Genomic DNA, 17,327 nt, shown 5'->3' on the forward strand with positions numbered 1-17,327 from the left:
TTAACAGGACTAAAATCCAGTATCTACAAAGGTGCAGCATAATTTTTCTCTCCACAATTACCCTCATTTTTTTTTTTACCAAAGATAATCACGGTAAAAGTAATTTGTTTTTATTAAAAACTTGGCCTGATGATTTATATAAATGAAAATAAGAATACTTACTGAAGTTTTGTGAATTCTGGAGGATCAGGTAGGGAGATAAAATAAATGTTTCATCTTTGTTTGTGAAGTTATATCTTACCAAATTGTTGAAAGCTTAAGAGAAAAGATTTCTTTAAATCTGGGAAAACAAAACATTAGAGCATCCTTCTCGGTTCATGTAGTCCCATGTACTTAATATTTGTTCTTGATCTTTTGTTAGTAGTTTTATGAAGTCATCAGTTTCTCCATTAGAGTTTTGTAATTTCTTACCCAATTCAGTTTTATAATCTGAAAGTTTATCAGACACTTGTATTCTAGAGTAAATATCAGTCCTTGCTGTGCATGAAACTTTGAAGATGAAACATATTTGCAAAAGTATCAGAGTAAAATAATAACTGTCTGTAAATGGCAAAAGACTTAAAATGTCATGGTTAAAGATCTGATTACAATGCAATTGACAAGGAAATTTGGTTATTTCTGTGGCATATAACATTTTAAGATAGTGACTGGAAATATGATATTATACCAGGACATATCAGAATTTTAGGGGCCAGCCCAGTGGCCAAGTGGTTAAGGTTACATGTTCCGCTTCATTGGCCCAGGGTTTCCCAGTTCACATCCTGGGCATGGACCTAGCACCGCTCATCAGGATATGCTGAGGGTGTGTCCCACATAGCAAACTAGAAGGACCTGCAACTAGAATATACAACTATGTACTAGGGGGTTTTGGGGAGAAAAAGAAGAGGGAAAAAATAAAAAAAAAAATTGGCAACAAATGTTAGCTCATGTGCCAATCTTAAAAAAAAATAATTTTGGGAATTTTATATGAGTTTTAGAACACTTATTTTAATAACATTCATCCACACAATATAACCTAAGAAAGTTTACCATCATTTATTTAACAATACTTCCCATGTAATTTAACATACCAAATAAACCTAATTAGTTTAAAATCTCCCCTTTTATGGGAAGAGAGAACAAATTCTTTGGGAAGTCCCAGGGGTCTGCTGGAAATTCTCAAAGTTACTTTCAGGTTAAAAGACTTTATTTAAGATTTGAATTTGGGTAAGTTTGTAAGAAAAAATCAAAAGATTTTAAAACACTTGGTCAAATAGGATCATAGGTCACTGTGAAACAATGCTTAGTTATCCATTTAACCAAAGTGACAAAAGAAAATGTTAAAGGCAAACACTGAGAGTCAAGCATTTAAAAAAAGAAGCCTTAGCTCTCTTAATAGAGAGGGCTTAGCTTTTTGAACATAGGAAATTATTTTGACAAAACATAAAATTTCTGCCTTTTATATGTAGACATTCAAAAGTAAAGAAAAATATTTCATAACCTCTTTATCAACAGAAGACTAAAAGTCCAAGAAAACTATCTTTTTAAGAGAGAGAGAAAACCAAATTCTAATTTTGCACCAGCTTACTTTTGATATTAAAACTCACTTAATTAGATTCATTTCAATCTGAGCCAACTTGACCACACACAAAACTGTTTTCTCAGGGTTCCTCTTCCACAAACCTTCTATAACTTTCTTTTTTCCGTTCAGAATTTGTCCCATGCCATCCCTCCTTCCTAGCTTCTCCTTAGGACAAAAAAAGTACTTGCCCCTTTCCTGTAACCAATTTTACTTTGGAGCAAATATATTTATTTATTTGTTTGTTTATTTATTTATTTATTTATTTTTGCTGGGGAAGGTTTGCCCTGAGCTAACATCCATGCCAATCTTCCTCTATTTTGTATGTGGGTTTGCCAGCACAGCATGGCCGCTAACAAGTGGTGTATGTCCACGCCCAGGAACCAAACCCAGGCTGCTGAAGTAAAGTGCACCACACTTAACCACTAGGCCACAGAGCTAGCCCCCAAATTTACTTTCTTAACAAAACAAACAAACATATCTCCATTCCTTATACTTTCTTTACTGAAAACATACATCTTACTTTCCTTGTACACAGAGACGTTTCGCTTATTCTTTTACGTTAGCATTCTGTGGATTGGCAGACTTACAAACACTGTCTAAAAACGTGCTTTCTCATAGAAAATTTCTCAGTGTGGCACAGAACATGTTTATTAATAAACCAAATTTTGTTTCTCTGTAGTAAAGAGCCAAAGGTAGATGAACCTATATTTAGTAATTAATGTCTAATATTTTATCTTATTTGAAAGTGATTTAAATATTCAATATTTCTATCATTTAACTTAGCAAAACTCTAAGGTTTGAAGTTGCCAAAAGTTTTGAAGTTATTTTTAAGTACACATACTATAAAATGTAATCTTTGCACCTAAAAATTCTTATTTCACTAACATCTATATAATTTGTTCTTAACATTCATAATTAGATGATTCATGAAAATTTCATGAGACATTTTTAGACAAAATAAGCCATCAATGTTTTTTATGGCTGCTGAATTTTTTAACAGAGATAATATGAATTTGTTTGACTTTTGGAAAACCTAGATAGAACAAAAGTTTTTTGGTTTTTGTGTTTTTGAGGAAGATTAGCCCTGAGCTAACATCTGCCACCAATACTCCTCTTTTTTCTGAGGAAGACTGGCCCTGAGCTAACGTCCATGCCCATCTTCCTCTACTTTATATGTCGGACGCCTGCCACAGCATGGCTTGCCAACCGGTGCCATGTCTGCACCTGGGATCCGAACCAGCAAATCCTGGGCTGCTGAAGCAGAATGTGCAAACTTAAGTGCCATGCCACTGGGCCAGCCCAAAAAAAGTTTTTTTTAATTAATTTTTTTTTTGAGGAAGATTAGCCCTGAGCTAACATCTGCCATCAATCCTCCTCTTTTTGCTGAGGAAGATTGGCCCTGAGCTAATATCCGTGCCCGTCTTCCTCTGTTTTATATGGGTGATGCCTGCCACAGCATGGCTTGATAAGCAGTGTGTAGGTCCACATCCAGGATCTGAACCGGCGAACCCTGGGCCACCAAAGTGGAATGTGCAGACTTAACCACTGCACCACTGGGCAAGCCCCAGAACAAAAGTTTTATATTTAAAGCTTATAACTCTAAAGACAACAAACTTAAGTTAGCTTTAATATAAAATATTTTCCTAGATCATGTGATCTTGAAATTTATTTGAGTTAATTTCTATTATATTTAGAAATAATTTGTATAAGTGCTTACTTTAAGCCAATTAAATACAGTTCTTTTAGAAATTATACCATCTGGAGTTAGAAAAATTTCACATATGTGTAACATACATATATATAGACACATACATAAAGACTCCACTGCTAGTGTGTTAAAATTACTGCCATGTGTCAGGTACAGTAATACAAAGCTCACTAGTTATGAAAGAATAGTTTGATCCAAATTTCGTTTCTGGCAGATGAATAACTTAAGCTTACCTACTTAGATAGCTAAAGCTTTTTTCTATTAATATTTGGGGAGAAGACACTTAAGATGCTAGATTTTGGGCAAGGGAGCTTCCATAGCTGTTTGCCTCTTTTTTCCTTCAATCTTAGGAATTGGTGATGGTCTAGATAACAGTTCCCAGAGAGGTTACAAGCTTTTTGAGATAAATAGGCGAGGTTTGGGGGATGCTCAAAAGGAATGAGTGAAATCTGAGCTGCCTCAGATTTCTTGTTTCGCAAAGATTGAGAAGATAAGGACAGTTCCTCACAGTTCCTCAGAGACTGGGTTGTAACTTAAATGACATCATAAGTTCATCAACCAGTCAAACTACATCACGTCTAATTTGCTTCTTTTCCTCTGGGTACACAGTTTTATTTTAACTTAGGGAAGAAGGCCTAAAAAAATAAAATTTCCAATCAGGCCCCAAATATCAGCTTCCGTTTTAGCCAAATTCCTCATCATAAGTTATTAAATCCTGTTAAATATCTTGTCAGCTTTCAGCCAAGACAAACAGTAAGTATTCCTGGCAGTATTAAACAACTCCATTAATTTTTAATTTTAGTTTCCCCTTGACTGTTTAAGGGAATAACATAGCAATTTAACAGAAAATCTCTCAGAGTCTTGTTAACTGTGGGAGGGTCCCACATGGGGCCCTCCTTCAAATGTAGATATGGGGGTGTCAGTAAAGCCACTAGCTTACTAGACTTTTGTATAGTCTTTTCATTTAGGTATTTTATATGTTGATTTTTTTTATCCTTTTTGCAATGAAACTTTCAATAAGGCTATTTTGGAATTTTGAAACCTTTGCTTTTAAGTGCACTTCCTAAATGATTTTATCTAATTGAATATTCCTTCTAATGGCCAATGTAATTCCCCTGAGGCTGGCAGTTTGTTAGGCCCCTTGCTGCAAATGGAGTTTAACTCACATTTCTGCCCAGCCTTAACTGGCCACAAATGGAGGGCAACTCACATTTCTGTCCGACCCTATTTTGGCTCCCAGCCCTACGGTTACCAAGGCAAGCTTTCAAGATACAAAACAAGCTTAGTAAGATCTCGCTGGGGTTTTTTGTAAATGTTTACAGCTTCTGAGACCACAGTTTTTAAGCAGGTGTGCCAGAAGGTGGTGCGCTTGACTCTTTAGAAATTAAAGATTGCATTTAATCTGTCTGTTCCATGGTTCTCAAATCTAGTGCACAAAAGGACAAGTTTTGGAAGCTCAAAAGAGGCCTGAAGTGACCACTGTAATTTTAAATCATCTTTGGTACTATCAGTCCGCTAGGACAAAAATTTACAAGAGGAAGGACCGTAGTTCTTAAATATAAAACCAGCTGGAGTTCCTGAGGGAGGTTGATCATTTATGGTTGTCCTAAAACAGTTGTTCCCGTAATTTAGAGAGGGCTGTTCTAGGATGACCAAGGCTGGAGGGTCTATGTTCTGGTCAGGTATGTGCTGCTTGCAAGGACCACTTCCCAAGCATCACCAATGGGCTGTTGGTCTCTCTTTTAAGTGTCTCAGAGATTCCTGAGCACCAAGTGGTGTGAGGTTGCTCAAGGGACTAGGATGGCCAATCCTTCATGTGTACCTTCCATGTGAGATTATGAAGTTCCTTCTGACCCAGGAACAAGGTATGTTCTTCTGTTGGGAGGCCCTTTGACAGCTGCACATCATGGACAGAGTCCTGACACTTCCAATAGGTTTCTAGTCACCTAGAAACAGCCCAAAAAGGGTTGGAAGGAGCAATGTCTCATCTTCAGAGTCAGAAGACCCTCATTTGAGTAACAGGAGAAGTTAAGAGGTCTGCATTGGTTATCAAGAACAGTTGAATTTCAAACTGTAAGAGAATATAGCCTTTGAATAAAGTGAAAATAAGACTCACCAGGAAATGCCTTTATACCCAAATCCTCTGCCTGTTAAGGTGAGGATGGAATTGTCCCCTCGAAAGGAGTGAGGACAGAACTGGTTAATCTGCCCAAATAAAATCTGGTCTGAACCTACTGTTGAAAATAGGAGGATTGGATCCAGGAAAACTTATTGCTGGAATTCTGACGCCCGCGGAAAATGTCAGACAACCAGGGTCTCTTGGAGGTACCTTTCACGTGTCTGTGGCAGTGCTGGGGGCCCAGCATCACTTGCTCTGGATCCTGCCAACTATACCAACAAATGTCAACTGAGGAAAAATTCGCTACAATTCAAACAGCAGATATGTATTTGGGCAATTAGAATTGCGATTCAGGAGACACGGATTCAGGTAGAAGCCCCGAATGTGTGGTGATTATAGGAGTGGGGCTTAGGGTTTTTATGGGAAAAAGGGAGAATGAGGTGAGTTGTATTAGAGAAGAGCTCAATGGTGCTAGATGGGATAAGGCTGGGTTTGTACTTCATTGATTGGCCTGAGATTCAATCATCAGTCAAAAAGCTAGAATTATACTTCACTGATTGATTAGCGATTCAGTCATCAGTAATGTCCAATTTCATCAATCCTTACAAATAGGATATTCTTGTCCTTACTGACTTCTTGGAATGTTGTCAGTTTGGTCCAGTTTGGAACATAAAGAAAACAAGACGTGCAATGCAATTCCTCTGAAATGGCTGCTCTGGCTCTGTTTTAATATGGCTCCACTCATATGGCACCTGTCATGCACATATGTATGTGTACATACACACACACACACACAATATGAATATACACATACATTTAATTTTCCAAATAAATATCTGCTTTATATGTATATAGAGATATTTTTATATATGTAAAGAGATTTTTTATTAAGAGTTGACTCATTCAATTATGGAGACTGAAAAGTCTCAAGATCTGCATTCCAAAGGCCTGAGAACCAGGAGAACTTATGATGTAAGTACTAGTCTGAGTCCTAAGACAAGAGAAGACTGATGTCCCAGCTTGAAGACCCTCAGGCAAAGAGAGCAATCCTCTCTTTCTCAGCCTTCTGTTTTGTTCTGGCATTAAGTGGATTGGGTGAGATCTGCCCATGTTGGGGAAGACCATCTGCTTTACTCAGTCTGTTGGTTCAAATGTTAATCTCATCCAGAAACACCCTCACAGACACACCCAGAATAACGTTCAACCAAGTATCTGGCACCACATGACCCAGTCAAGTTGACAGATAAAATTTACCATCACAACATCTATATAATGGAATATCATACAGCAATAAAAAGAAATGAGCCATGCAAAGATGTGGAGGAACCTTAAATGCATATTGTAAGTGAAAGAAGCCAATCTTAAAAGGCTACATACTGTATGATTCCAACTCTGTGACATTCTGGAAAAGGAAAAACTATAAAGGCAGTAAAAAGGTCACTGGTTGCCAGGCGTTTGTTAGGGAGGGAGTAGTGAACAGGTGGAGCAGAAGCATAGGGGATTTCCAGGACAGTGAAACTATTCCATATGATTCTACAATGGTAGATATATGATACTATGGTTCATCAAAACCCATAGAACTGTACAACACAAAGGGTGGGTCGCATGTAAACTAGGGACTTTAGTTAACAACAATGTATCAATATTGGTTCATCAATCGTAACAAATATACCATGTCAATGCAAGATGTTAATAATAGGGAAACTGTGGGGTATATGCAAATTGTCTGTACTTTCTGTTCAATATTTTGGTAAAGCTAAACCTGTCCTAAAAAATGAAATCTGTTAGTCAAAAAACAAACAAACAAAACCTAGTTCCATACAGCCAGATGTATCCCTCTTGCGATATCGCTACTTGTTGAATCTCTGTGGAGGCTGCAGGGTGTCTTAGATTTGAAATTTTATTTTGTGGCTTTTAAAGTTTTTTTATACTCACACACTTCATTATTTTTTCCAAAGCCTGGCTGCTTTATCTAGGGGCCTGGTTTCAAAAGCCTTTTCCACCTCAGTCATATATTCAACCAGACTCAGCTCGTGATCAGAATCATCTAAGCCTTCCTATTGAACCAGAGTCCCCAGTACAGATTCTCTCTTTTCTCATGGTAGTTTTTATTTCGTGCTAGCTCACATAGATTTTAAATTTAAATGAAAATTTAAATTTAACATAGATTTAAATTTGAGAGTTTAAATCTCATCATAGATAGATTCTACAAAAAGTAAGAAAAATCAATCCGTCTTCAAGAAATAAAGCATTCAATAAGTCCAGACTCAGAGATGACCAAGATGTTAGAATGGACAGACAGGGAATTTAAAATAACTGTGATTAAAATGTTAAAAGATCTAGTGGAATAAATGGACAATAGACATTAACAAATGGGTAATTTCATTAGAAAGATCAAAACTATAAAACAGTCAAGGGGAAATGCTAGAAATGTAAACATGAGATCAGAGCTGAAGAATTTCTTCAATTAGCTTACTAGTAGTCTGGAAACTACAGAAGAAGGAATCAGTGGATTTGAAAAAAATCAATAGGAATCATACAAACTGAAACACAAAGAGAAAAAAATACCCAAACAACTGTTGGATAATAACAAACTAACATAATTGGAGTCCCAGAAGAGGAGGAGAGTGAGGTAGAAGAATATTTGAAGAGATGAAGGCCAAGAATTTTCCAAAGTCAATGAAAGAGTATAAGCTGCAGATTCATGGGGAAAAAAACCCTCTAAAAGTATCACTGTCAAAATGCTGAGAACCAAAGTTAAAGGAAAAATTTTGAAGACAATCAGAGGTGGGAAAACATTACATATAGATCCAGCACCACAGCCTGGCAAAACAATCATACGGTCAGTATGAGTCAAGCAGCAGCTGTGACTGGCAATCTGACCCACTGCTGGGTTTCCCATGTTCAGTCATGTGGTATGAAAACACAAAAAGTCATGTGGGCTAATTCTGGTATCTCTGGTCTGGGAGCTTTTCCAGGGTCCTGCCCCTCAATGGTCTTGCTGTCTTGTTTTGTAGATACCAGGGCCTTGGCTTACAACAATATGGAGACTTCCCCAGGCCCAGGTTTTCCTGTCTCCAAAATGCAGGGTGGGAGCTGAGCTCTGTTTCTATGAGTTGGGTTATACAGTCCTTTCTAGGATTCGGGTTCATGGTTCTATCAGTGAGAATTATGGTTGCTTCCTTCCATTTAACTACAGGGGAAATGTCAGTATACATGGTTGTCCACTAGAGGGCGATATGAGCATTGAATTTAAACATGACTGAACTAGATTTCTAGCACAAATGTATTTGCACATTAAGGAAAAACATAATAAATGAACTCTAAACTAACCAAAATTTAACTTATTTTCATATTACCTTCTGGTTTGTGCTATGGTTGGAATATAGTTAATATTTTCTAAAAATGCACATTAGTAGGAGAAAAATCAAGTAAATGTAAGGCAAAATTATTGCTAGAGACATTCTAGAATGATAAAAGGGTCAATCCATCAAGAAATTATAATAATCATAAATATGTATACACCTAAGAACAGAGTCCCAAATACATAAATCAAAATTTACGGAATTTAAGGGAGAAATAGGCAATTCAACAATAATAGTTAGAGGCTTTAATACCTAACTTTCAATAATAGATAAAACAACTAGATAGGAGACCAACAGGGAACTAGAAGACTTGAACAATATTATAAGCAAACTAGACTTAATATACACATATAGAACACTCCACACGATGATAGCAGAATACAAAATCTTCTCAAGTACACATGGAACATTCTCTGTATATGTTATAACATAAAACAAGTGGTAATAAATTTAAAAGACTGGAATCATACAATGTACATTCTTTAATCATGATGGAATCAAATTAGAATTCAATAACAGAAATTTGGGAAATTCACAAATATGTGGAAATTAAATAACACACTCCTAAATAACCAATGGATCAAAGAAGAAAACATGAAGGAAAGTAGCAAATACTTTGATATGAATGAAATAAAAAGCACAACATACCAAAAATTAATGCAGTAAAAGTAGTGCTTAGAGGAAAACTTATAACTGGCTGTATTAAAAAAAAAAGATAAATATCTCAAATTAATAACCTAATCCTCCACATTAAGAACCTAGAAGAATAAGAGCAAGATAAACTCAAAGCAAGCAGCAGGAAGGAAAGTAAAATCACAGTAGAAATAAATGAAATTGAGAATAGGAAAATAATAGATACAATTAACAAAATTAAAAGTTAGTTCTTCGAAAAGGTCAGTAAAACTGACACACCGTTAGCTATACTTATCAAAAACAGAGAGAGACAGAGAGAAAAGACTCAAATTACTAAAATGAAGAGTAAAAGAGGGTACATAACTACCAACATTACTGAAATAAAAAGGAAAAAATAAATAAGGGAATGCTAAGAACAATTGTGTACAAACAAATTACATAACCTAGATGAAAGGGACACATTCCCAAAAGAAACAAACTATCAAAACTGACTCAACAAGAAACAAAAAATTCTGAATATATCTATAACAGGAAATATTGAAGTTGAAATTTTTAAAAATTCCTACAAAGAAAAGCACAGAACCAGATAGCTTCACTGGTGAGTTTTACCAAACATTTAAAGGGGGAATAACACAAATTCTTTGCAAATTCTCCAAAAACTAGAAGACGAAGGATCACTTCCCAACTTATTCTTTGGACCCAGTTTTATCTGATACCAAAATCAGATAAAATATTGCAAGTAAAATAAACTACAAACCAATATTCTTTATGAATATAGATGCAAAAACACTCAGCAAAATATGAGCAAACTGAATATAGCAACATATAAAAAGCATTTTACCCCATTACCAAGTGCGATTTATCCCAGGAATGCAAGGATGGTTCAACATACAGAAATCAATCAATGAAATACAACATATTAATACAATAAGGAAAAAACCCCACATGATTATCTCAATAGTGCAGAAAAAGTATTTAACAGAAGTCCAACACTCTCTCATGATAAAAACACTGAAAAAACTAGAAACAGAAAGGCACTACCTCAACATGATAAAGGGTATCTATGAAAAACCCACAGCTAACATCATACTTAATGATGAAAGACTAAAAGCTTTTCCTCTAAGATCAGGAACAAGACATGCACATCTGCTCTTGCCACTTCTCTTCAACATTGTACTGGAAGTTATATCCAGGGCAGTTGGGCAAGAAAAAGAAATAAAAACATATATATTTGAAAGGAAACTACCTCTATTTTCAGAAGATATGAACTTGTATATTGAAAACCCTAAAGAATCCATAAAAAAAACCTCTTAGAGCTAATAAATAAGTTCAACAAAGTTATAGAATGAAAAATAAACATCCAAAAAATCAGTTTATTTCTAAACATTAGCAATGAATAATCTGTAAATAAAATTAAGAAAACAGTTCCCTGTACAATAGCATCAATAAAAATAAAATAACCTAGGAATAAATTTAACAAAAAAAAGTGCAAGACTTGTATACTGCAAACTACAAAACATCACTGAGAGAAATTAAAAAGACTTAAATAAATGGAAAGACATCCTATGTTCATGGATCAGAATAATGTTGTTAAAATGACAGTTCTCTCCAAATTGATCTTCAGAGTAATGAAATCTCTGTTGAAATCCCAGCTTTCCCTTTCTCTTTGCAGAAATTTACAAGCTTCTAAAAATCATATTGAAATGTAAGAGATCCAAAATATCCAAAACAATCTTGAAAAATAACAAAGTGGGAGGACTCACACTTCCTGATTTCAAAACTAACTACAAGCCTACAGTTACCAACACTTTGCGGTGCTGGCAATAAGGATAGACATATAGATCAACAGAATATAGAATTGAGAATCCAGAAATAACCTTTTACAGATAGGGTCAATTGGTTTTCAACAAGTGTGCCAAGAGTTTTCAATGGGAACGAAGGTTCTTTTCCACAAATGGTGCTGGGTCATCTGGATATTCACATGCAAAAGAGTAAAGTTGGACCTCTAACCTCATACCATAAACAAAAATTAGCACAAAATAGATCAAAGACCTAAATATAAGAGCTAAAACTATAAAACCTTTAGGAGAAAACATCAGTGTTATGTCTTCATGACCTTGGATTAGGCAATGTTTCTTAGCTATAACACCAAAAGTATAAGTTACCAATAAAAAATAGATAAATTGGACTTCATCAAAAATAAACACTTTCGTGCATCTAAAGACATTATCAAGAAAGTGAAAAGACAACCTAGGAAATGGGAGGAAATATTTGAAAATCATACCTGATAAGGGGATAGTATCCAGAATATGGAGAGAACTCTTACAACTGAGCTATAAAAAAGGAAATAACCCAGTTAAAAAACGAGCAAAGGGGGCTGGCCCCGTGGCCGAGTGGTTAAGTTTGCGCGCTCCGCTGCAGGCGGCCCAGTGTTTCGTCAGTTCGAATCCTGGGCGCGGACATGGCACTGCTCATCAGACCACGCTGAGGCAGCGTCCCACATGCCTCAACTAGAAGAACCCACAACGAAGAATACACAACTATGTACCGGGGGGCTTTGGGGAGAAAAAGGAAAAAAATAAAATCTTAAAAAAAAAAAAAAAAAAAAACGAGCAAAGGATTTGAATAGATATTTTACAATGAAGATTTACAAAAGGCTATTAATCACAGAAAAAGATGCTCAATGTCCTTAGTTATAAGGGAAATGCAAATCAAAACTATAATGAGATATTACTTCACACCCACTTGGATGGCTATAATCAAAACAGACAGACAATAATAAGTGTTAACGAGGATATGGAGAAATTGAAACCTTTGTATATTGCTGGTGGGAATGTAAAATGGTGCAGCCAGTTTGGAAACCAGTTTGGCAGTACTTCAAAAAGTTAATCATTGATTTACCATATGACCCAGTAAATCCACTCTTAGCTATATACCAAGGAAATTTAAAACATATATTCACACAAAAAACTTGAACATAAGTTTTCATAGCAGCACTACTCATAATACGTGAGAGGTGGAAAAAGGCTCAGCTGTCTTTCTCTCCCCTGGCTGCTAGCTCCTTTCTTCTCTTCCTGAGCTCTCTTAACCTCCTGGTGGGGTTGGTTGGGCCCAATGATTTCAACGAAACACTACTCTTGCTTCTTTTCACTGTCCAGTTGAGCTCCCTGGATTAAGCTCCAGATGCTTCAGATTAGGTTGAGATTTACCATAAAAACAAAGCAGCCACTTAGCCTTCTTTGATTCTAGATCCTCAGGACTTCCTTTAACTTGGGTGAAAAGAGATCCCCCTGTGATACAGCATAGCATCACAGGGACTGCACTGGGGCTTGGAGCCAGCGCTTCACAGCATTGTCATCTGTAAATGGAGGCCAGTGTCCATCTCACAGTGCTCTTTCCCACATCTGTAATCAGGTGCCCTTTGTTTTCACTGAACTTGTGAAGTTCTGAGCTGTAAAGGAGGAATGCTGAGCTTCAATTCAGAAAAATCTGGGGTTGTACCCTGGATTTACCACTTAATAATTACAACAAACATTTTTGAGCATAGAATGTGCCAAACCCTAGGCTAAACATTTACACACATTGTCTCATTTCATCTCAACATCTATGTTATGAGTCATGCACTATAATCATTCCCATTTTACAGATAAGAAAACAAAGACATGGAGAGGACAGCATCTTGTTTAAAGGTATATATGTGGTGGCAGAGCCAAGATGCAAACTTAGATTTAATTCCAGCTTCCAATCCATTGACCATTTGAACTGTTTCAAGCTATGCGATATTAGCCACTAAACCTTCACGCCTCTATTTCCTCATCTTTAAAACAGCTAAAATACCTGCCTGAGTTGGTTATTTCATTCAAGTAGGAAAATAAATGTCAAAAGCTTTTAAAAAATGAAAACATCAAAACTAATGAAAAGTTATAGTTCTCTGAAATAAAACTTATAAATGCCTTCTTATTCTCTACTCCTATGAAATTGTTCAATGGACACATTTAGATATACCGAGCATTTACAACCTCCACACCATGTGTTTAAGATTCAAAACTATATTTGAGAGTCAGATATTCTGCATCTGCTGTAACATAACTGAGTTTTTTTTTCCCTAAAAATAATTGAAGACATGGCTCAAATGTGAATAGATGTATTTCCTAAGAGCTTATTATGAGAACCCCGAATTAATCATAATAAGCCCTCACCAGCCCATTCCTCTTTGGTCTCCCACTGACTTGCCCTGAATTAGGAACCTGATGTACCATCTTGATTCATGGGAGTCTTTGACGCTCCTGGAAAATGCAAGCATTGCATTAATTGAGGCAACTATGATTCACCATAGAGAATGGGTTTGACTTGTAAATTCAGGAAAAAACCAGTTAGATTCAATTGTTTGACCATATTCACAGTTTATTTTATTTAAAGCAATCATACTGATGTATGAGTTCTACGGAAACTACGTTTACTGCATGTCTTAGTAGAAACCACCTATCTGTTTACATAAGCTGATAGTTTTAGTTGTTCTTTTTGCTTCCTGTTCCTCTAGTTTGAGTTTCCTTGTTTTGTATACACCTCTGGGGATGGGGTATTGGACTTGGACTTGGGCCCTATGTCCTCTGAGGCCCAGAAGTTCTTCCTCTACACATCAGTAAGCGTGTACTCTGCACTACTCTCTACTAGGAGAGAGGAAATTGACAGGCTCCGGAGGGGTTGGAGGGTTTAGATAGGCTCAGTTTATCATGCGAGGCCTTCTGGCAACTAAAGCTACTCCTGTCTGCATCAGGGCACTTTCTCTTACCCTGCTGCCGTGGAAACCTCACAGGGGCAGGGCTCACGGCCTACTTGTTCACCGCTGGGTCCCCAGTGTTGTTGCAGTGTCTGACACACGGAGTGTGTGCTCAGTGGGTGTGGGGGTAAAACTTTACAATTGGAAAAATAGCAGAGTGTTCAAAAGCAAGCAAAGGACTTTCCAGCTAGCATTTCTTTAGTGCCTGACATTCTGAGCACCATGCTAAACACATTGAGATGTCATAAAATCCATGCACGAAAATGTATGCACTTACCTCATCAGGAAATCTTCTAGATACTTCCTTGCAGCCTATTAATAGTTTTGGCAACTGTAACAAGCATCTGAATTCCCACCCACCGATTAGAAGCAGCCTGTTAGGGGGGTGAGAGCTGCCATTTGTGGACATGGGACAGCAGCAAGAATCGGCATCCTCAGAAGGAACTCATAAACCATGCGTAACAAGAAAAAATATGAATATGAAGAATCAAGCCTCTGCTTTTCCTCTCGGCCCACTAAGGAAAACCGATGTGTGTGTTTCCTGGGCTTTCGTTGTATAGAAAAGGGATAGTAAGTGAAGAGAAAAGAGAACAGATCAGGGGAAGGGACGTCCAGAGAAATGCTCGCCAGGCTGTGTTTGAAAGGAGTAGCTGGTGCTCTGAGACGGGGTGGAGAAGACAAGACTAAAGGAAGTTTTCCTGGGATTGTGAATGTATTTCCCCTTTGTCATTCTGAAAATATTTTAATTTTGACATCATTATAGATTCACAGGAAGTTGCAGAGATAGTTAGGGGTCCCATGTATGCTTTCCTTTATGTGTTTGGGTTTTTTTTTTTATTTGTTTGTTTGAGAGGTGACTCTAAAGGGTTAAATTGTTTGGATATTAGATTGGTGTTTTCCCTAACTGTGGTATCCTGCTATGACAGGCCATGTAAAGGTTTGGCTTTTAATGAGTCATATAGAAGACAGAAATAGTAATTCAAAGAAACAAGCACGTCAGTCTAAATACGTTTAATGTGCACCCAGCCCTATAAAAACCTAAACAAATAGAGAAATCTATGTCCTGCCATACAATGATTGATATTAATAATTATGATCATAAGTCATGCAAAAGAAATAAAAAGATTTGTGGTCCCTATTTAAGAAGGCAAAAAATCATGAAATACACCTATGGGTTCTGTAGCCAAAAACTGGAAATAAACCAATCAATTAACTAAATTATAGTACATTTAGTCAATAGAAGACTATACACACAATAAAAATAAAGAGATATATACCTATACATATATAAAATACATATATATGTATTGTCATGAGAAATGTCCACAATATGACATTCAGTTTTGAAATACTATATGTATCTATAAAAAAGTCTTTAATATAATCCTGACAAGAGATTTTCACATATTGAGGTATCTGGGGTAGCTATTCGGGTTCAAAACTGACTCAGCTTGAGCTAAAAAGCCTGACTTATGGCCTATCAACATACGTTTTACCTCTGCTTATCCACTAAAGCAAAGAATGCGCTCTCTTAAGACAGGAATGCATACTCCCCGCCTATGCTCTATAGATAATGCCCTGTTTGTAATACCCAGATTAGTTTGTAATACCCCAAAATCAGGATCATGTTGACCTGCTAATTTGCAACTGAATGCCTCTCTGAAACTTTGATGAAAATGTATCCTGGGCATATTTAATGTATGTTCTTTGTCCTAAAAAGATATAAGACTGTACTGAAAACCATGCTTCTCCAGAACACTTTCTAAGGCCTTTCCCAGGTTATAATCCTCTCTCTGGCTCATAACAAAACTCACCTCATTTCTCTTATCTATAGAATGGTTATTGGTTATTCTGTGTCGACAACCTCATCTTTGTGTGTGTGTTAACTTGTGACTCACCAACTGTCTCCATGTTGTCAATTCCAGTGGTCATTTCTTTGTTGACAAAATCTTACTTGACCTCAAAGTAGTGTATGATATAGTTAATCAGTCCTCTTTCTTCAAATGCATTCTCCTCTTGCTTCCTGTGACGCCATATTCTCTTGGTTTTCTTCCTAGTTCTTCCTTATCCATCTCCTGGCCCTCCCGCTGTCTGACTGACCTCAATAAATGGAATGCTCTGTGGCCTTGTGTTGGATTCTTTTCTTTTCTCAGGCTTTATTGTCTCCCTGGCCAGCCCTGGTGGTCTAGTGGTTGATTTGGTGCTCTCACTGACACAGCCCAGGATCATTTCCAGGAAACACACCACTCATCTGTTGGTTGTCATACTGTGGTGGCTGCATTTTGTGGTGAGGTTGAAAGCTATGCCAGCAGTACTTTGAATACCAGCAGGGTCACTGGTGGATACGTTTCAGTGGAGCTTCCAGACTAAGAGAGAGACTAGCAAGAAGGACCTGGCCACCCACTTCCAAAAAAAGTGGCCATGAAAACCCTATGAATAGCTGTGTACCATTGTCTGACATAATACCAGAGGGTGAGAGGATGGCACAAAAAACCGAGCAGGGTTTCACCCTGCTGTACACAGGGTTGCAAAAAGTCAGAATCCACTCCAAGGCACTATCAACAAAAATTATCTCCTAGGTGATCTTATAAAGTCTTTTGGCTTTTGACTTGAGGTTTCTATTCCCAACCTTGGCTTTTCCCCCCAGCTCCAGACTCTTAAGCTGAATTGTCAGTTTAACAACACATGGCAATCTCCATAGCTGAAGATAGTATTTTGACCTGTTGCCTTCCAAAATCTCTCTCTCCCTACTCTAAAGCATCTCTATATATGAACTTACCTTTTTGTCTTCCTGTCTTAACTAAGTTTCCCCTCACTCACTCTGCTCCGATTTCTCTTACCTTCTCTCTGGTTCTTAGATAAACCAAGTTCATCCTTGACTCAGGACCTTTACATTTGGTGCTCTCTCTTCCTGGAATTCTCTTTCTGACTTTCACTTGGCTAATCCCTTCTTGTCGTTCAGATCTCAAATGTCACCTCCTCAGAGAGCCCTTCCCTGATCATCACTTCTAAAGTTGCTCTCATTCCCCCAGAGCTCTCTACACCTGTTTTATTTTATTCATAACGCATATTTTCTTATCTGTCTCTCTACTGAAATAGAGTCTCCATTAGATAGGGAATCTGTCCAGCTCGTTAACGCCTGTAACCAGAAGACCTTTGAA

At 37.0% G+C, this 17,327-nt stretch overlaps 1 protein-coding gene across 2 annotated transcripts in view; it reads left to right on the top strand.

Moving 5' to 3' along the window:
- The window catches only part of CYP7A1 (cytochrome P450 family 7 subfamily A member 1), a 54,120-nt gene that overhangs the window by 26,992 nt on the left and 9,801 nt on the right, over positions 1 to 17,327 (top strand). The gene's annotated exons all lie outside the window — the stretch shown is intronic.

This window comes from Equus przewalskii, chromosome 8, assembly GCF_037783145.1.
Source record: "Equus przewalskii isolate Varuska chromosome 8, EquPr2, whole genome shotgun sequence".
NCBI lineage: Eukaryota > Metazoa > Chordata > Mammalia > Perissodactyla > Equidae > Equus > Equus przewalskii.